Genomic DNA, 21,294 nt, shown 5'->3' with positions numbered 1-21,294 from the left:
CAGAGCATCTGGGGATAGCCGTGGTGGGTTTGCTGGAGCTGGAGGGTCTTCACTGCTCTGAGAGCTGATGGAATTTACTGTTCTGTAGACCACGGCTGGGCTGGATTGGACTGGGCTGCCTTTTCAGTGACAGATGGCGCGGTGGACTTCTGTGCGCCGTATGCAGCCACGGCGGGGGCTTTGAGCGGCATTGCAGAGGCATAAAAATTTGCATTGCCCAAACAGTTTTGGTTTGGGAAGGGTCTGGGATTTTACTCCCGTTCAGGACCTAATTGATTGATATGTTTGGTGCTGGCTAGAAGAAAGGGGTGAGCATTGTCACGTGTGCCCTGGTTAACATCCCGACGAAACCCTTAGAATGTGCTCTTTGAGCCTTTGATAAGAGTTTGGAAACTTTAGCTAGTTGGTAGCAAGAGTATTTCCCAGGCCGCTGCATGAAGGCTATTTATTTCAGCCTTTTATCAAATGAGAAGGACGTGGGCTGCCAACTCAGGTCTGGGAAATTCCTGGAGATTTGGGGGCGGAGCCTGTTGAGGGGGGTGGTTTAGGGAGGGATTCTACCTAGATTCTACGGTATACTACAGAGTCTGCCCTCCAAAGCTGCCGTTTCTTCAGGGAACTGATCTCTGAAGTCTGGAGCTCAGTCGTAATCCCAGGAGAACTCTAAATCCCTCCTGGATCTTGGTACCCCTAAGAAGGGCCTCAGGAAATGGAGCTGGAGAACGGGGATTCCTGTGGGATCAGACAGCCCTTGAAATGTTGAGGTGTATCCATTTTATAAGAGCCAGTGTGGTGTTGCTGAGACAGTGACGGACTAGGATTTGGGAGACCCAAGTTCAAACTCCTGCTTTTTTCCAGCCTGGCCCACCTCACAGGGTTGTTGTTGTGAGGGTAAAATGGAGGAGGGAGAGAGTGATGCTGTAAGATGTTTGAGGAGAAAAGCAGGCTATAAATATCTTTTTTTTAAAATCAATTTTTATTGGATGAGATAAGATACATTCCATACATTCCGTACTACATGGTACAGCTACATTTACCCCTTATTCTGGTATATATGCCCCCACCCCTTCTCCCACCCCCCCTTTTCCTTTTTGACTCCCAACAGCACTATAACCCCTTATTTCTATAAATATCTAAATAAAATAAATACGGCCTTTGCAAAGGATCCATTGGTCTTTTGGCTTTCTCTCTCTGCTACCTCAGTAATTGCTTTTTTGTGAGGCTTCCAAGTTTTTCTTGCTGCCTTGTCTATCATAAGGGTGCAAGTCTTTTAAATATATGAGACAGACCGAGGAGCTTTCTTGACCCTCGTTTGCCATGTGTTGTTTTGTTCGGCAGCCTGAATAATCTGAGCCCATTCGCTCGGCAGATGCACTTCTGCAGTGTGGTTCATTTCTCCTGGTGTCACGCTGAGGTCTGGATTGCTCAGGTTGATCTGTGAGAATGATGATCCTTATGAGGTGTGGGGTGAGATGAAGATCTGTCTGCTGCAATTCCAAGGTTCTTGGATTCTGTGTTCTGCAGGACGTGTCGCCCACAACCAGGGCTTTTTTTCTGGGAAAAGAGGTGGTGGAACTCAGTGGGTTGCCCTCGGAGAAAATGGTCACATGGCTGGTGGCCCCGCCCCTGATCTCCAGACAGAGGGGAGTTGAGATTGCCCTCCGCGCCAGGGCAATCTCAACTCCCCTCTGTCTGGAGATCAGGGGGCGGGGCCACCAGCCATGTGACCATTTTCGAGAGGTGCCGGAACTCCGTTCCCCCGCGTTCCAGCTGAAAAAAAGCCCTGCCCACAACAGTCCCATGCATCTTTGCAATCCTTTACCAGCAAGCTGCAAGAGGAACCCCTTCCTTCTGGAGCAGTTCAGCAGTTGGGCTTTGGCAGAGTTTCTGAACAGGCTTTTTATGTAGTTCCTTTCTCCAGCAGGGCAAGCGATTAATGTGTACATTATTTATTATTTTGCATTTATGGATAAGGTTGCCAACTCCAAGTTGGGAAATTCCTGAAGATTTTGGGTGTGGAACCCGGGCAAGTAGGGATCTGGTTCCTCTGGAAGGGGCAGAGGATTCCCTGCTTCCACCTTACCTGGCCAACAGGAGTGGTGCTTGTGGCAGGGAATGCCCCCCCCCCTGGCATGCTCCCAGGGCTGGCGCAATGGTGACGTCACTGACACCATTGCGCTGCCCCAAGAGTGCTCCCGTACTTCATAGCAGGCTGGTTTGGGCCCCAAATGGGCCAAATCGGGCCCATTTGAGGCCAAATTGGGCTGCTATGAAGTGCACATGTGCCCCCCAGCCTTGCGCCACGATGTATGTGGGCTTTGCAAAACAACCGGGAAGGTAAGCGCTGGGTACCCCCCCCCATCGGGAGGGTTAGGGAACCTGGCAGGTTTTGAGGAGCAGAGGCATCTCAGTGCAGCATAAGGCCATAGAGTCCACCTTCCGAAGCAGCTGTTTTCTCCAGAGAAACTTATCTCTGTAGTCTGTAGATTATTTGTAATTCTGGGAGATCTCCAGGCCCTACCTGGAGGATGGCAGCCCTGTTTTGCCTTCCTTCCGTCATAAAACTCAGGGTGGTGTTCCTGGGGGGCTGGATTCCCAGATGGTCTCCCACCCAAGCACCCCTCAAACCTACTTAGCGTCACAAGATGGCTGCATCACATGTTCCCCTCAATCAAAAAGCACAAAGCCTGCAGAGTTCTGTTTCTGGGAGACCTGGGCAGGACAGAACCCTTTATTTGTTTACTTATTTATGTTATCTATTGCCTACTGTTCTCCTCCAGGCTTTAGGTAGATGACATAGTGTAGGTCAACATGAATTCTGGGCTGGAACAATGCAATAAGTTACAGCAACAGTCAGCACCGAGTAGCAGAGTCCGCAGTCCCTATCCCTTTCCCAAAATAGCACTCAACCAATTTGATACAGTATAGCCTTCCTACCTCTATAAAAAAATCCTCCTAAATAATTCAGTCTTGCATAGTTTGCAGAAAGCCGGTACAGTGGGAGCTTTCCTGACGTCTTCAGGCAGGCCGTTCCGTAAGATGGGGGCCACCACAGAGAGACCATGTGTGTGGGCAGCTGTTGATTTTGCTTATATGCATGGTGCATATGCATATGCACCTGCAGAAGGCCCTGTTCAGATGAGTAGCAGAGCATAGGGAGAGAAGTGCTCCTGTAGATATGAGGGGCCAAGACTATAAATGGCTTTGTATGGGATAACCAGTATCTTGACTTGAACCGAGTTACTGATCGGTAGCCTATGGAGTGACTGCAGAATGGGACTAACATGCATGCTTGCCCTAGCTCCTGATAATAACCGAGCTGCAGAGTTTTGCGTCTCCTCTTCCAGCCCTCTTTAGGTTACCCAGCTCTGTGGTAAACCATGGGGCTGTCTTCCACTCCGAGGGTGGGAGAGGTCGAAGCGGAGCAATCTTGTCAATAGCTCCGAGGAGCTTCGCGTTCCAAGCTCCCACCGCAGCCTCAACTGAGTCTGTGTTTGGAATTCTGAAATCCCCCAGGGCATTTTGGAATCCAGAAGTGTCCGTGAGCCTCTGTGGGCGGACCGTTTTAATGGGGCTCTCTCTTTTGTGGGCTGTCGGGGCCATATTCTCCCTTGCCTTCCGTAGATAATGGTCAGGCCACGCTTCAGGACAAATCTCCGATCTTGAAAGAAGACCTTTCAAAGGCTCAATGCAAAAGATTAAATCCAAGGCGCAGCCTCTTTCTCACTAAATACACCACTGGGCCGATTTATGCGGACCCGAAAGTAAGATGAGATCGGAGAGATTTGCCAAGCCAGCCAGGAAAAGCACAGATATGGGGTGTGTGATGCGTGTGATGGTAGTGGGGAAATCAGGAAGGGTCTGAATGCTTGGAGCATCGACTGAACAGAGTGAACGGACTGGATGCCAAGGGTATGTCTCTGATTGGCATAAGGGGGGCCAGTAAGGTGGGTGCTTTGCGTTTAGGGAAGCTTATTTCCCTCTTCTGGATTTCTGGAGCCGGTGGATACGCGCAAAGCGACTCTGGCATTGCTAATGCAGGCCCCCCTACTCCTGTCTTGTTTCAAAGACAGATCCTAAAAAGGCTCAAAATGCATCACCCCCCCCCCCGCCCCTTTCCATCTTAGGGAGAGATACCTTGCTCCTGCCTTGCTGGGGATCATTTGTGAGAAATGGAAGTAATTAAGGGTGGGGGACCAGGGATGTATGCGCTCCCAGATCTCATTCCTTGGCAGCTGAACTAATAGCTGTGTTTCACAGCCCACTAAAGTCCATCTGCTTTGTTCTCTGACATCCCATGGGCACCCAGTGAGCACATTAGGTGGTGCCACCTTGCCAGTTATTCCAGGGGGTGGGCGCGACTGAGCCACCCCAATGCAACCCCTTCACTTGCCCTCGTTTGCCACAGTTGGTTCTGATGTCCAAAAAGGAGCAGTACTTCTCGGGCCTTGAAGACGAAGCTCAGGCACAAAGCTGCTAAGTTGCCTGCCTCGCAGGGCTCCTGTGTCATAGTTTGAATCAGGAAGGGAATTAGAAAACAATGGAAAATTATGTAGAGATGATTATAAAGGCTGTCCATAACTGAGACACAAAGTAAGTGTTGGGGTGGGTATAGGGTGGCCAACCTCAAGGAGGTGGGGCTTGAAGATCTCCCAGAATTACAGATCTCCAGCCTACAGGGATCCGTTTCCCTGTAGAAAACGGCTACTTTGGAGGGTAGACTCCATGACATCGCTGAGAGCTAAGCTACAAGAGATGAATTACACGAGGAGAAGGCTGTGTCAATTTCCCCTCTCTACAGAGCCTGGCAGATCTCTGCTTAAAGCGTTTGTTAATTTCCTCTTTGCCTCACAAAGGCTCTGTCAGTTTCACCTCTTCTTCTAAGAGGCACAGAGGAAATAAGCAAACCTTTGAGCAGGGATCTGTAGAGAGGGGAAATTGACAGAGCCTTCCAATCTCTTCTAAAACTCAGCTTCCCGGCTAACGTTGCGACTCCCTTCACGTGCGCGTCCTCAAGTGATTCGTCTCTTGTAGCTTAGCTCTCAGTTCCTCCTCTTCTCAAATCCCGCCCTTCCCAGGTTCCACCCTCAGATCTCTGGGAATTTTCTAACCCAGAGTTGGCAATCCCTGGTGGGTGGGCGGGCGAGCTCAGCGGAACAGTTTTCCAGGGCTTGAAGTGTTGCTTCCACAAAGGTGTCTTGCAGTTGATCACCTGGCTTTTGAGCAGTCTCCCATTCATTCCTCACCTTTGTGTGGACAGGTCTAGCTTGACTCAAGGTCGCTTTGAAAATCAGCGTCTCCTAACAAGTTCAAAGAAATAAGGAACCAGAGAAGCATGTGTGTCCGCGCAAGGCGGGGGGGGGGGACGGCAAAAGTCCTGGATAGGGCCCCAGATCATTCCCTCCACAGCCCCCCCTCCATTTGGGCCACCCCAGGCTCAAAAAACAGGCAGTCCTTGCTCTATGCAGGGAAGGGGGTTCAGTGCACATGGATGCTACCAACTTGGCCAGCTGCTGCCTGAATCCTTGAGGGGAGGAACATGTGCATTGGTTGTCAAGTGACCGGAGGGCGCACACTGCCACCACCGATTCCTCCTCTTCTTGCCCCGTCCATGGGGTGAATGAGGGAACCCCCCCCCTGCAGTCTAGGGCCTGTGGCATGCTGTTATTCCGGATACTCAGAGGTGACATCTGCCCCAGGATAGGAAAGCTTGTTTGAGGTGTTGGTCATCCCAGGAAAACACTCCTTGATCCCCTGCAACTTTTGATTTGACTTCAGTTTTGCTTTTTAGCTGCTTATGGCAGGGATTTATCTTCTTTTGTGTACCTACAGCGCTGGCTGCCTGCCCCGGCTGTGCCGTATTTATTTCTTTAATGCAAATGGTAGCGGGGTGGTAGCACGCGGGTGAATAGAAACCACCCATTGCAACCCCCTTCCCCTGAGATAATCAGCATGGGTTCCTGGCCAAAATAAGCCGAGATCCTGCTTTGTAGCTGAGTAGGGCTTTGTTATCGCAGGATGCCACGGCGGCCTGTGGCCTTGGGCTATGTAAGCAAACTCAAGATCCTTCACCCAGCCTTTCCTTGTCATCTGCTGTGCTGTTTGGAGGAGGTTGCCTCTGTACGGGCTTCTGAGAGCCTGGGAGGGGGACAGATTCCCCATTCATAATTTGCTAAAGGGAGAGATTGACCTTCCCCGGTGATGTCATTGTTAAGTTGGGCAACCGGACAGGGCCTCTTTGTCGGCCTGACACTTGGCACGAGAGAAATAGCATTATGCATTCAGTGGACTGGGGTTTCCTTCAGCAACAGCTGGAAGCGAGAGGCATTCCAGAATTCTAAAAGCCGAGTCCTCTGGGGCTAAGGAAGCAGGGCTGGGTCGAAGTCCACAGTTGATAGGATCTGCCCTGGCTTGCGGCAAGAAAGTCATCGAGCAGTTAAGGCCAAAATGACTAGAGGAGGGTGTGAATCCAGAAACTTGACGTTTCTATTAAAATCCAGTTTCTAGTCCTTGTGGTTGAGGTGATATGCTGGGAAGCAATTGGTCAGTGTTTTCTGAAATCTCAGAAGGGAGGTGGCATGAAATTTCCTCTGAGTGGGGGCTGGGCTTTGGTGCCTTGCAGAGTTAATTGTCCCTCCTTTAGATCAGCTAAACCAGAACAGAGTAACTAATGAAAAATAAGAGTGTGAAAATTTGCTTAATTTCAGTAACATATGTCCATTCCAGAACAGGGTGCTTCTGAGCAGAATTGGGATAATTTTGGTGCAAAATTTAAAATCCCTTCAGCACAGGAGTTGCTTGGCCCGATTATGTCCATGGCAGTATTGTTCACGCTTTAAAAATAAATTTGCACCAAGAAAAAGCAAATTAAAAGTCTTGGGGAGGGAGAAAAAGGAAACACGTTTCCTTTCCTCTGTCCCCTGGAAAAATCCCTCTTTTCACCTCTGGCTTCTGAACTCCTATCAAGCACTTTCACGTTTTTGAGAAAGATCTGCAATTCCTGGAGTAGCGTCCAGTGCAAAATTAGAAGCCAGAGGGTGAGCTGAGCAGGATTCAGTGGTTTGGGGTGGGTGGGGGTGGCGGCACCCAGAAAAGTCTTTGCAAATGTGCATAATTTCCACAGTTCACTTTATGGACTTTAGATTTCTCTGGCACGTAATGTGGAGTTTGTTTTAGCCCTTCTCCAACGATCTCCACTGTGATTCCAAAGGAGTTTGTCTTTGAGAATAATAACCAGAAGGGCTAATTTTGATTCTACGTCTTGCAGTCCAATCTGATACATAATTACTTGGAAGAAAGTTTTGCTGAGTCTGGGGGGTGGGAGGGCGGGGATCAACTCTCAAGTAAGGGAGCATAGCGTTGTAACTCTAAACGGATGCCTGTTCTGCCCCACCCAGTCAGGCCTGCGCTTGTTTTCCTTCTAATCCTTGGCCCTTGGAACTGGTGTGTCACACGCCTGGCTCGTGGGCTCCCGTTGACCTCTTGAAATACTGTGTGTGGAATGGAATCACTGGATAAACAAACCTCCGCTGCTGGTGGGGATCACAGGCAGGTTGCTTAGGTGGGAGAGGCAGCGACGGGCTTTCCCCTATTGTGCGGCGCACCTGAGCGGAACAGGAGCGACAGTCGAGGGAGTGCACCGGCTGATGCGGCTGCCTGTTTGTGTGGCTTATTGTGCCCATAAAGAATTGACGTGCGTCTCTGCGCCGCTGGTTTAAAATGCTGCTCTTGCAGGCGGGCATATTATGTAAAGACATGTGACTCTTCTCTTGTCTCTGCAGTGAGCTGTGGTGCTCTCAGGGGACTGAAGTCATTTGTTTATCAGAAGACCAGGTTCACTCCTTCACCCCTCTACCAGCTCGGCCAAGAGACACTTCTTGACCTTGCGAAACAGGGAGGAGACTTCTCCATACTTCTGGCCTGGGCGTCTCCTCTGAGAAAAGAATCTGTCTTGATGAGCCTTTTCCTGTCGCTTGCAGTTGGGTTCCCTTGCCTGAGCCCTCTACGGTAGTTCATTGCTCTGGCGCACCTGCTCTTTCTTTCAGTGGCACAGGCTGTGCCCTGGCTTGGGCAAGCTGATTGACGAGAACTGCCTGGCCTGTGGCCTTCTGGTCCTTTTCAACTTGATGCCTCACTGCATTATTGTTCCTAACCAGAGGGCACTGGTTTGCTGGTATCACTTTTATTGCCTTCCTGGAGAGGGGAGATGTGTTGTGGAGCTGGGACATTCTGATCCAGCTGGGAGATATACTCCAGACATCCTGGCTGCGGTGTCAGCTGGGAGGGCGAGAGTGGGGGAGGCTCTCTGCACTTCTGTTTCTTCAGTTCCAGAACATCTGCAAAGTAACAAGCAGGCCTGGCCTTCCTCCAACTTTTTCATCTGCCACTCAGCCTCTCCCTCATTCTGCAAATGTGGTGGTGGAGGGGTGTTTCCTCTTGGGCGTGCAGCACTGGGATGTTGTTTGTGTGTGTGTGTGTGTGTGTGTACTTACACCAACTCCTTCACCCCTCCCTGTCTGGGCTAGTGATCTTACTTTGGAGTTGGCCCAGCACTCAAGGTTTAAATTTGGGAACATAAAAGGCCAAGAGAACCCTTGGCTTTCTGCATTTATTCTTTGGTAACCAGACTCGGGAGGTGGCTTAACAAGCGTGGGGTTGTGTTTAGGGTGTTGGTTTAGGAACTGGGTTCAAATCTCTACAGTCACCCTTTCCTGGGTAGCCTTGAGTGGTTATGAGGATAAATTGGAGGAGCGGAGAACCACATGAGCTGCTCTGAGCTCCGGAGTAAAAAACTGGGATGGAGTGATAGGTTTCTGGGTCAGAGCATGCGACGTCCAGCAGGTTTCAGCCTAGACACCTCTCCTTTCCTAAAACAAGCATCGCTAAAGATAACAGCAGTTATCTTTAGATCCTGAAGGAATGAATGAAGAGCTCCTATGCTCAGAATGCAAAGACTTGCGTGCTCTGCTGCGTGGCTTGGTTTGGCCCTAATAAAATGTATTCGTGATTTTCGTTTGAAGATTTTGCTTTGGGCCACCTGCAATCCTGCAACAATTGGACCTCTCCTTTCTGCACTCCTGGCTCACTTGGGCCTTACTTTGATTGTATACTTGGAGTCCATTGTTGGTTTTTGACCAGGGGCTGCATAGGCAAGCTTCTAATGGCTCAAATTGCCCACCTCTGTATGCCGAGTTCCCCAGTTTCCGCTTGAGGCCTGGGAAACAATTTTCCTAAGTTATTTCTTGCCCCACAGCTATGATCCGTGAGTGGCTCGGCTGCAACAAATGTTTGGGATGTGAAGGGTTAACCTCCCCCCTGCAAGCCAGCCCCACAGGAGAGACACAAGTCTCTGGCTGGTGCCTGCCATTCATAACACATCTGGCTTCTCCATTGATAACTTTGCACCGTCTTGTTTAGGATGGGGGGGAGAGCCAAGCTTGTGTGCAGCCTCCAGCTCCTGGCAGAGCTCTCCCTTGCCTGCCCCCTCCGCTTGCCTCCCTGCCCCCCCTCCCCGTATTTATTACCAGCAAAGTGCTAATTCCCAGCCTGCCCGATGGCTGGCCAAGGAGAGGCTGTTTACAGGAGCTGGGTGGCTCTTGGCTCCAGCCCCATCGCTGCACTGTGAGATGTTTATTCTCCTGCACTGCTGTTGGCCCCAGCTCGGAGCAGCATGGAGCCAAGGCTTTTCGGTGCCTGGGACTGGCTGGCGGCAGGACCCGGGCCTTTGTCTGCGCCATGGAAATTAAAGCGAGAGCCCAGAGGGGAGGTTTCCTTCTACAATCTGCTCTCCCCCCCCTTTTCCTTCTGAGGATGCTTCTGCCAAAGGGGCATCTTTCATCCTCTCTTCTCTTTGCATTCCTTTTTGCCATGGCGTAGTATCTCTGCCTTCAAGCATTTTTTTAAAATAAAAAAGAGCACCCCCTTCCCGTGCTGGGATGTCGTTGCTGGGCCCGAGGCAGGAAGATCAAAAGGGACTCCCTTTCCAGCATTGCTTCTTCTTTCTTTGAGTTGACAGGTCTTCCCCTCCCACCCCTGCCATTATATTGTTTTCCTACAGAACTGGCATCTTCCCCAAAGCCGAGGAATGCATGTTTTTTTTCTCTCTCCAGCAGTTCCTACATGTGACTCAGTGCTGGGAATTTGTCCCCTGATGTTGCTCCCCCCCCCCCCCGTTCCCAACTCCATCTAATAATCAGCGGGAGGAATCCTTGGGCACTGCTCTCTGGCCCCGGCGGGATGCTGCAGCCCACGATCCTTGCCAGGCCCGCTGAAGTGGTACTGCATCTGCTTGTGGCAGGCAGAATAAAAATCGGCATAATGCCCCCCTGGGACTTTCTCAGCCCTACCTCGCCCGCCCAGCCCATCTTCTCTCTGTGGGATGCTCAGTCTCTTGGCATAGTTGGATGCCCTCGGAGTTTCAAGAATTCCCTGGAGCCGCCATGATTGGGAGAGGGATTGCAGCCTATTCTTCCTCTCCACTGTCTGTTTTTAGAAAAGGAACCCTTTCCCCTTTGTGTTTTACACTCCCTCAAAAGAGCCTCTGTTCTTCTATGAAGATACTTTCAAGTGGGTAGCCATGTTGGTCTGTAGTAGAAGAGCAAGATTCGAGTCCAGTAGCTCCTTAAAGACCAGCTAGATTTCCAGGCGATGCACTTTCCAGAGTCAGAGCTGTACCTCTGACTCTTGAAAGCTCGTACCCTGGAAATCTGGTACCCTGGAAATCTAGTACCCTGGAAATCTAGTTGGTCTGTAAGGTGCTGGTGGTGGAGTGTGCCATCAAGTCATAGCCAACTTATGGTGACCCCTAGTGGAGTTTTCATGGCAAGAGACTAACAGAGGTGGTTTACCATTGCCTGCCTCTGCAATGCTGGTCTTCATTGGAGGTCTCCCATCCAATTACCAACCAAGGCTGACCCTGCTTAGCTTCTGAGATCTAATGAGATCAGGCTCACCTGGGCTAGCCAGGCCAGGGCCTTTAAGGTACAACTGGACCCAAATCTTGCCCCCCTCTTCCACTGACTCTAGCTTCCACATTTGGCTCTACTGTCCGGGGATATTGCATAGGAGGGATTTCAGCTACTGCTAGGGTTCCTTGACCAAACACTAGCTTGCAGCTCCCAGGCTGCTTTTCTCTTGCTCTCAGTGATCCTCCCCAACTTGGCTTCTCTGGCTAGTCAACGAGCACCCCAGCTCTGACTGGCCTTGTGACCGACTGTCTGCAAAGTGGCTGGGCTGCGGTGCCCTGGAGTCACGTGTTGGGCTAAAGGCCCGAGAACCGGTGTGTATCTTAGATAAAAAGCGAAAGAGGCTGAAAGTGCTGGAATGTAACCATCTGCTTAGACCAGACCCGGAGCCCGGCACACTGGAGAGGTTGGGTGGCGTTCAGGGTCTTTGTGCAAACTGGCTTCTCATGTATAATGCTTGAAGGGGGCGCCATGTGTTTCGGCACCATCTGAGTGAGAATACAGGTGGGCCTGTAGCTTAAAGGTAGGAGATGCTTATGTGTGTCTAACAAATGGGCATAGGGAGCCAGTTGGGTTCAGAAGCAGAGGCTTGGCAGTGAGAGTGAAGAAAAGATTCTTAAAAGGGTCCGATGTGGCTCCGTGGGCTCTGCCCATGTCTTGCAGTGACCCTTCTAGGGTTGTCAGCTCCAGCTTAGGAAATTCCCAGAGATTTGTGGGGTGGCGCCTGGAGAGGGCAGGGTTTGAGGAGGGGAGAGGCCTCAGCAGTCTATAATGCCAAAGAGCCCCCCCCCCCAAAAGCCACCGTTTTCTCCAGGGGAACTGATTGTTATGGCCTGGAGATCCGTTGTAGTTCTGGGAGATCTCCAGCCACCACCTGGAGGCTGGCAGCCCTATGACTTTCTCTCTTCTCTGGAGCTTTACTCCTCTGTTTGATGCCTCTTACCTGGCGTGTAGTCCTGGGACATTCTGCGCTAAATAAATTGCTGAATGGCTGTGAAAGCACTTGTTACCTTCCCCCTCCTTCTCCAAACAAAGGTACCACGTCCTCCACGTGCTTTCCTTTGTACCGGGCTGCAAAATACAGCTGCAGCATGCATATTCCTGGGTCAGCTTCTACCTCCTGGGAATCCCTGGTGCTATTTTGGCTGGCTTAACCTTCTCTCCTGTGGTCTGTGAAGCAGCACAGCAGCCGGTGTGCAGTTAGCAGCATCTACTTGCGGGGTGTGTGTGCTTTGTTGAGGGCTTTTATGAGCAGATTCTGTTCTGGGTTTCTGTACATCCTGGGGTTATTTGGAGGAGAAAGGTAAATGTCGGGCAAATTTGAGTTCTCTAGCAGTTGCTGGACAGGGTTCTTAACCCAAATGGGCTGTTGCTAGGCAATGGTGCCCTACTTCCTTTCCTAGATCCTTGCTACTCATTCAGTTTTTCCCCCAGGTGTTTTAGTCCAGCCATGCAGGTAAGCCCATGCACTCTGCATTTCTGCATTCATCAGCTGGACTTATCTTCTGTCCTGCTTGCAAAAAGCATTTCTGCTTTTGGAAGAAAGGAAGGAGACAATTTTTGCCTATTCTCTCCCGCAGTACGCGCTTGACTTCCCTATAGTTCTGGGTATTCACTGACCAACAGGGGCACAGTTTCGTAGAGGCCACAGAAAAGTGCAGTGTGAGAGGAAGGGGAGTAAAGTGCCCTTTATCTACCTCTGCTCATGTTATGCGGGATCTGAGCTTTCATTTGCAGAAGCCACGGAGAAAAAGAGAACCACAGCTAACAACAGTGCCCCTGCCTGGTCTTGCTTGCCCCTGGCCACATAGTCCCAGGCAGCGTCTTCCAGGCTGGCACCTACCCGGTTCTATGCAGTAGTCAAACAGGGTCCGAAACGGAGTGGCAGCCCTCTTTCCCTGTCCCCTGCTGCATTTGACTGGGAGACCCCCTTTGGGTAATTCTGCGTTCCCTGTTCAGCTCCTATTTTAAATGCTGTGTATTTGGCGGGTGGCTGTAAAAATAGCAATTGGTTTGAGTTAGGAGTCCGGGCAGGGTTGGAGGCGGCCGGCAGCGGTGGTGTTGGCGGGGAGTCCAGTTTCTGCTTTTCCTGGAGGAATTAGGGCAGCCACATGCTGTCGGGAGGGTTTGGCTGGTAGAGGCAAGCGGAGGCTCCAGGCAGGCGAGCAGGCGTCCGCGCAGATGGAAATTTGATCACCCACGGCTCAACAGATTGTTTGACTTATTTTAAAACCAAGCAGATGGCTGCAACAGGAGTTTGTTTAAGTTCAGCTCTGAGCTGGGCCAGTGGCCAGTGTTCCCGGGGCAGGCGTGCCAAAAATTTTTCAATGACTTTGGTCATCAAACCACCTTTTCCCCTCCCCTGCTGAACTGTGGATACACACGCTCTCTCTCGCACTTCTTGTTTTTTCCCTTCCTCGTTTCCTTGTCTTTAAAACGTACTTTTCAGCCCTTTGCCCCTTTCTTCGCTTGTGACGAAAAAAAATTAGCTGGTGCTTTTTTGGCCTTTAGGATTGAACTGGCTTACCCGCAATGCTGTGGCTCATCTGCAAAAGATGGATCGTGGAAGATGATGTCCTTAATACAATAAGCAGAGCTGCACCCTTATAAAATAGTAAAGAGTCCAGTAGCACCTTTAAGACTGACCAACTTTATTGCAGCATAAACTTTCGAGAGCCACAGCTCTCTTCATCAGATGCATCTGACCAAGAGAGCTGTGGCTCTTGAAAGCTTGTGCTACAATAAAGTTGGTTACTCTTAAAGGTGCTACTGAACTCTTTACTATTTGGCTACTACAGACTAACACGGCTAACTCCTCTGGTTCTACTCCCTTATAAGTTCATTGAAGCCAGTGGGCTTAGAAGGGTCCCATTTGGCTTAGGATCCGCACTGTAACCAAGCCTGTCTCATGCGCAAACTGAAGTCCTGTATGACTTTGGCTTGTATTTTCAGGTGGGTAGCCATGTTGGTCTGCAGTCAAAGAGTAAGATCTGAGTCCGGTAGCACCTTAAAGACCAGCTAGATTTCCAAGCTATGAGCATTCAAGAGTCAAAAGCTCATACCTTGGAAATCTAGTTGGTCTTTAAGGTACTACAGGACCCAGATCTTACCCTTCGTCTTATCTTTGCCGACCTTTTCGAGTTCCCATGATTTCTTCCCCAAGGAGAGGTGGCCTAGATTTGGCCTCTGGTTCTTTTCTCCCCTTTCCCAGATTATTCAGTGCAACATTTGAGGAGCTGAATGAATATGCTGCTTCTGTGACTCCCTGCAGAGGTCCCCTCGCTGCTGCGCATTGCAGCTTTGGGAAGCAGATGAAAGGAAGACGAAGTGCTTGTCACGCAGCCTCTGCCAAGGTCACTGGTTCAGGCGCCTCCCTCACAGCTGGTGATCCTTTCGCTCGGAGGAATCACCACCTGGGGCCCGAAGCGCTGTGAGCAGAGACCGGCCTGTCCCCGATTGCAGCTTGTGTGTGTTCCGGCATGTCTTGGCTGCCAGTGGCAGCTCTCAGGCCGAGAAAGGCCTTTCCCAGCACAAGACCCCTTGGAATGCCTGGGGTTGAACTTGGGGCCTCCGGGATGCAAAATGAGCCACAGCTGTCTCCTTATGCAAAACGGCTCAAGGTTGGATGCTTGGGGCAAATTTGGCAGCTGACAGACTGCAGGGGCTCACAGGCTTCCCCGGCCAGAGAACAGGAGAGAGATCCCCCGGGTTTGGATCTTCCGGCAGTGAACTTCCCAGTGGTGTGGAATAGGTGATCCTGGGAGCTGTTACTGCTCCTGACTGGAGCTCACAGTTCCTTGGAGAAATGCAGCAAAGTATGAATGGTCAACAAGAGGGTGCTGCTAAACATCCTTTGGACATGTTTTCCACTCCATGCGGCTGAATGTGGTGCCTTCCATGAGGATAGTTTTAGGTGGGCAGCCATGTTAGTCTGCAGTAGGACAGCAAGATGTGAGTCCAGAGGCACCTTAGAGACCAACAAGATTTTCAAGGTGTGAGCTTTTGAGAATCAGAGCTTCCTTTTAGTGTCTGAAGAAGGGAGCTCTGACTCTTGAAAGCTTGCACTCTGAAAATCTTGCTGGTCCCTAAGGTGCTACTGGACTCAAATCCTGCTGTTCTACTGCAGAACAACATGGCTACCCACCTAAAACTATCCTTGAGGCATGTTATGATTGTGTAAGTGGAGGACTGTTACTCAATGGTACTTCTACTGTTGTCGAAATTAGACCTCTGAATAAGGCATGGAAGCTCCAGAGAGGCCCTGTTTTGTGTTCCAACTAAGAGTGATTCTGTACACGTTGGATAATGCACTTCCAATCCTCTTTATAGATCATTTGGAACTGATTTTTTCATGTGCGGAACAAAAAATCCACCTCAAACGATTGATAAAGTGCATTGAAAGTGCATTATCCAATGTGTGCGGAATCACTCTAAGATAGGGGCAAAACTGGCCTCTGTGCAAGGCAGGGCCTTTTCCGTGCAGCCCCATAGTTGTGGTAAGCCAACTGTTGGGATATTTGCTAGACTCCTTCCCTGTTTTTGTTTTTTTTGCAGTCAGGTAATCCTTTTCAAGTCGGCCTTGGGGAATTAGTGGTTTTTTTAAAAAAAAAGTTTCTAGGCAGGCTATAAATAACAATTTTTTTAAAAAAAAAATTATAAACTTTGCTGTGTAGTTTTGTTCTGTCACTGTTGTATAGTTAATCAAATTGCTTCTTTTTAAATTGTGCAAACCATTTGTGAACTTTCTATTGGAAAGTGCTATTTTTAACGTTTTAATGTTTTTTAAAAAATAGTTGAAATAGATTGCTGTATTTCTGTGTTCATCTGTTTGCTTAAAAGGTCATACCTCACCTGTCGGGTACAGATTTCCAAGGTGGCTTCCTGATAAAAAATTAAGCAAATAACACAGTAGTGGAAGAATTTTGCCTTTTCTTAGTCCAGTACTTGTCTTTCTGCGTTTTCAGTGCAGTGTCTCACTTAGCCTTGAATTGCTTCTCAGCTGTCTAGCCTGTCAGACTGAATTCACCGCCCTATCCTTTCTTTAATACCACCCCCCCCCAGGGTCGGTTGCTGTTGCTGTGCTCCATTCCCCTGCTGCTTAACAGGTCAGGCATTTGGCACATGGTGCTCTTTGTATATTAACCTAGGTTCACATTCAGAACCTTTCTGTGTGTCCCTCTCAGCCCCACAAGTCCAGTGCTATTGGGGAATGACCGTAAACTGACCTCCCATTTGTTAGCTTACTGCCGATTTCTTGACACTTAACACTTGGTTTGCTTGTCACAGGGGTAGTGAAGATGTGCTTTTCATTGGGAGTTGGAAAAAGTCGAGCAGAAGATGGTGCGGGTGGAGCGGAGGGCATCCTGTTGGAATGGAAAAGGTGACGGCACCTGGCATTTAAGAGGGGAGGGGAGGAAGTGGGCATGCCTCGGTCGGACAGCCATCTGGATTGGCTGTAATTTGATTCAGGTATTTCAAACGCCTTGTGCCATCCATGTCATAGGGTTGTCGACTCCAGGTTGGGAAATTCCTGGAAATCTGGGAGTGCAACATGAGGAAGGTGGGGTTTGGGGAGGGGAGGGACCTCGGTAGGGCATAACACCATGGAGTTCACTCTCCAAAGCAGCTGTTTTCTCCAGGAGAAGGGACCTCTTTAGCCTGGAGATCGGTTATAATTCCAATCTCCAGACCCCACCTGGAGCTTGGCAACCCCATGTAGTCAGGTCAAGCGATGTGGTCTGGCTGTGCTATACAGATCGGGACCAGTTTGGCTAGAGACCTTGATGGTGTTTTACCATCTTCTGGGCATGGAGCAGGGGTCACTGGGGGGTGGGGTGAGAGGAGGAGGTAGTTGTGAATTTCCTGCAGTGTGCAGGGGGTTGGACTAGATGACCTTGGAGGTCCCTTCCAACCCTCTGATTGTTGTTTCAGACCAGGAAAATGGTGTGTGTGTGTGTGTGGGTATGTTTGTGCACTTCAGTTCCCCCCCTGCTTTGCAGTCCCTATTTGGCATGCTCACATCTGGGAGATGAGTTTCAGCCGCAGAGCTCCAGGCCCGACTTAGTCCTCATGATGACCACGTAGGGGAAACTGAGGACTGTGTAAGATCTGAATGGGCCTTCTGTAGCAAAAAATAGACAGAAGTCTTACGCTGCCAATAAGATTAATACCATTTTATTCCTCGTAAATGTTTGTGAACTAGAGCTTTTCTGAGCCCCAGCTCATTTCTTCAAATACCACTTATTGTGGCTCACAGAAGCTCCTACCCTACCACTAATTTTGTTAGTTTTATAGGTGCTACTGGACTCTTGCTCTTTTCCATTGGTTAAGAGTGTCGCACTAGGAACTGGGCGACAGGTTCTAATCCATGCTCTGCATGCTGGGCGACCTTGGATCAGTAGCTCCCTCTTAGCTGGTCTACGTCACAGAGGATAAAAGGGGAAGGAGAGAAAGATGTAAGATGCTTTGGGTCTTCATTGGAGGGAAATGCAGGATATAAACGAAGTAATTAACCCAAATGCTACCATCAGGATCAAATATGCAAATTTTTAAAAGGCTCCTGTGCCTGCTCGATTTGAAGAATTTACTACAAAAGAACCCAGAGAGACATTGGACAAGTGCTGGAGGCGGAGAAAGAGGTCAGGAAGTCGGGAGCCGGTGGGGCATAATAGGGCCAGAGGTTCTGAGAATAATCGTCTTGGGTGGTGGCAGCTGTATTTGAAGACAGCGTCGGTGCTTAAGGGAGTAGTGTCTCTGAGCCTGAGCAGAGGGCTTGCCCACCACTGCATAATTAGCCCCTTTTGTACTGTAAATGCATGGTTACGGATGGATGTGGAGAGGGGGTAGTAGGATTGTAGAAGAAAGACAAGAATTTAAGTATTTGAAAGGCTGTCATTTGGAGGAGGGCAAGGAGCTGTTCCAGTTGGCAGCAGAGGGTAGGACCCGAAACAATGGGCTTCAGTTACGTGCACAATTACGTACCGGCTGGATATTAGGAGGAACTTTTTCACGGTCAGAGTAGTTCAAAAGTGGAATCAGCTGCCTAGGGAGGTGGTGAGCTCCCCCTCACTGGCAGTTTTCAAGAAGAGGCTGGATGAATACTTGTCAGAGATGCTTTAGGCTGATCCTGCACTGGGCAGGGGGTTGGACTAGATGGTCTGTCTGGCCCCTTCCAACTCTATGATTCTATGATTCTTTAAGTTTTGGTCCTTGCTTACCTGCCTACGCTCCATCCCGAAGGCACTAGGAGATTTTTTTCAGGCCTGTATTTTTCAGAATTTACCAGCAATTGCCTTTGAGGCTTCAGATTCCGCCCCCCATCCCTAAGGTCTAGTATCTTGCTTGTTTTTAATTTGGGGGGGGGGAATGCCCAGAGTTTCAGGATATTTGGGCACTGCGTGAGAAACCTTGAGGCCAAGGCAGGGGACTGAAACCCCAGGCTTCCCACGGCCCAGGCTGGCTCGCTGCATTCTGGCTCCTGCAGGCTTCTTTGATTAATCATAACTTGTGCTTCTCGGGCTAGCGTGGTTTTCCTGAAGAGCTTAAATCTCCTGGACGTCTTGGCTCAGCCACAACATCTGTTTTTATCTGCTGCGTACAGGAGGTGCCGCTTTTTCCTCCGGTTGTCCATCTGGATCGACGGAGAGAAACGTGTCAGGCAGCTTGTCTGGAGGAGCCTTGATCTCAGAGAGAAAGCTGGCGTGGTCTTCCCCGCACAGATTGTTCTGTGCTGAAGCGAACTCCTAGGCCAAATGTCCTCCTTCCATCTCCCCTCCCCAATTCGTTTCCATAGGACCACAGGCCCTGATTGATCGCTGGGGTGGACACTGGCCACAGATGGCTGGGGATGGAGAGACACCTTGTCTGGTCCTAATCTGGACATAAGAAGCCAATTACAGGCTGGGATACCCTTTCATAGGCAGCAGATGGGGACGGCCGTGCCGGAGAGCTGCAGTAGCGTGGAGGGGCTGACTCGGAACAGCTCTGCCTGCGCCTAACGTGTTTGCAAATCCTCTCCAGCTGGGAGGATTAGAGCCAGCATCTGGCTTGCTTTATAATAGTAAAACAAAGGGAGTTTCAGGCGCCGCGCTGGGGGCGGGCGGCGGTTGGGGCACTCGCTGAGGTGAAACTGCTGGGAAAATATGTGGTGATAACAGTAGACATCCCCCTTCCTGGAGAGCTTTTACTAGCCCATAAAGCCAGCTTGGACGGAGCAGCCTCCTGGGGTGCTAGGAGCTGAGCCCAGATTCCGTCAGGCAGGGACTCAGCGGTGGGGGCCAGATTGCGGGATCTGCTCTTGGGGGGGGTGTCTGTGTTTCCGGACAGGCTGGATGCTTAAGGCAGCAGTGCCTCTGAGCATATGCAGAGTGCCTCGGGTTGCCTGGAGATTTGGGAGGGCGAGGGACCTCAGTGGGGTATAATGCCATAGAATCTACCATTCGAAGTTGTTGTTTTTTCTGGGACAACTTATTTCATTTGTTTTATCTATGTTGTTTGTAGTCCGCCTTTCTCACTGAGAATCAAAGTGGATTACACGGTGTGATATTAGTACAGTCAATATCAATTTCCATAAACAATGCCATAGGATAAATAAATGCAAGTTTGCAAAGACTTGGCATTAGCAAGGATCCAATACAGAGTTGAAGAAATGCTGAAACAGAACATAAGCAATTCTAGGACTGACATGAGACAACATAAAGCGCAGGTAGTACATAGGAGTACATATTTACAGCAACAGATAGTACATAAGGTGACATAGTGGTGTAATCTATGATCCTTAACTCTTTAGCAAAGCATCTGAGACCCCCCTCCCTACAATACAGCCCTCCCTTCTGAGTAAAAAGCCTTTTTGAATAATTCGGTTTTGCATCATTTGCAGAAAGTTGGGAGTCTCCTAGTTAACTTAGATGGGAGACCTATGTATAGTGCATTATGATAGTCAAGTCTTGATGTTACCATAGCATGGATCCAGCAGGCCAGGTCTCTGTCACCTGGAGATCAGTTGTAATTTCGGGAGATCTCCAGCCACCACCTGGAGATTGGCAGCCCCAGGAGTGCCTGCCCACCACTGAATAATTAGCTCCTTCCTTACCATAAATGCATGAAGGGCTGGGGGACTCAGATTTGGGTGACACGTTTTTGGTGTGGACCTGTTTGCGTTCAATGGATGATCAGAAGTGTTTATTTACAGCTTGCCTTTCTGGCTGAGAATCATAGAATCATAGGGTTGGACGGGACCTCTAGGGTCATCTAGTCCAACCCCCTACAGTCATCTAGTCCAATCGAGACAGGTTACAGAACTTAGCAGTGGTATAGGGACAGCAGATCATAAACATTGTAATAAGACTAAATAACCTGTCGGGAGATGGGCTACCACGATATTCATTCCCCCCACAGGGAGCTGGATGAACAGGGGCTGGAGAGCCGGGTGTCCTATAGGACCAGGTACCTATGGAAAGATAAAGGGATAGTGAACAAGAGAGTCTTCATATTCCAGTTATCATCTGGGACTACTTACCTTGATGCACGTGAATACTTTGGATTGGACACCTTGGAAAAGAACAGTCCTTCTTGGACATTATACGAACCTTCTTTGTATTTCCTCCCTTTTGTATTTTTTTGGAGTAGCAGTACGTTCGCACATTCTGTCATTGATATGAATACATCACCGCTAAGTTTTTATAGTTTGTAGTCAGCTTTAGGCTTTCTGTGAAAGGATTGACATAGGATTTATGGTGTGTGTGTGGAGTGGATCGCGCCTTTCAGGTTATGAGTTTGGTTGTAAGTAACTCCGTCAGCACATATAGCACGTTATTAAGTATAAAAAAGAGTACATGATTGCCAAATTGGAGTGAGAGTGATTGGAGCCTGGGGTGGACTTGGGTCCTTTTATTTTTGTGGTTTACAAAATTTAGCCGTGGTAGGGACAGCAGATCATAAACATTGTAATAAAACTAAATCACAAAGCTGGGAAACGATGCAAATGAAACAGGTTAAAAAGTGACATAAGTAATGCAAAAACTGGATTAGATAAATTAGAACACAATGGAGTAACAACAAGAAATGCATTCAGCAAACGGTGCCATAAACAGAACAGACTCGGTGTTCATATTCACTGTATGTGTCTAGACTCTCCTTGTACAGTCAAGTAGAGCTACCAGTCCCCTGGCCATGTCTATGTTTATACACCCACACACCTAATGTACTTGCTAGGCTGTGATCCTACATGCTCAGTAGCTGTGCAGTTGTTTGTGTACATTCCACAGTTGCGCTGTACAAGTGTATCGGTTGGTATGCTCCATCCTGAGAAAGGCTAGCTGAGAAAGCAACA

At 49.4% G+C, this 21,294-nt stretch overlaps 1 protein-coding gene across 1 annotated transcript in view; it reads left to right on the top strand.

Annotated features, from left to right (window-relative positions):
- The window catches only part of GSE1 (Gse1 coiled-coil protein), a 350,542-nt gene that overhangs the window by 13,716 nt on the left and 315,532 nt on the right, over positions 1-21,294 (top strand). The window lies entirely within an intron of this gene.

The sequence above is a fragment of the Eublepharis macularius genome, chromosome 16 (assembly GCF_028583425.1).
Source record: "Eublepharis macularius isolate TG4126 chromosome 16, MPM_Emac_v1.0, whole genome shotgun sequence".
Taxonomy (NCBI): Eukaryota; Metazoa; Chordata; class Lepidosauria; order Squamata; family Eublepharidae; genus Eublepharis; species Eublepharis macularius.
This window is presented reverse-complemented; position numbering and strand designations above follow the sequence as displayed.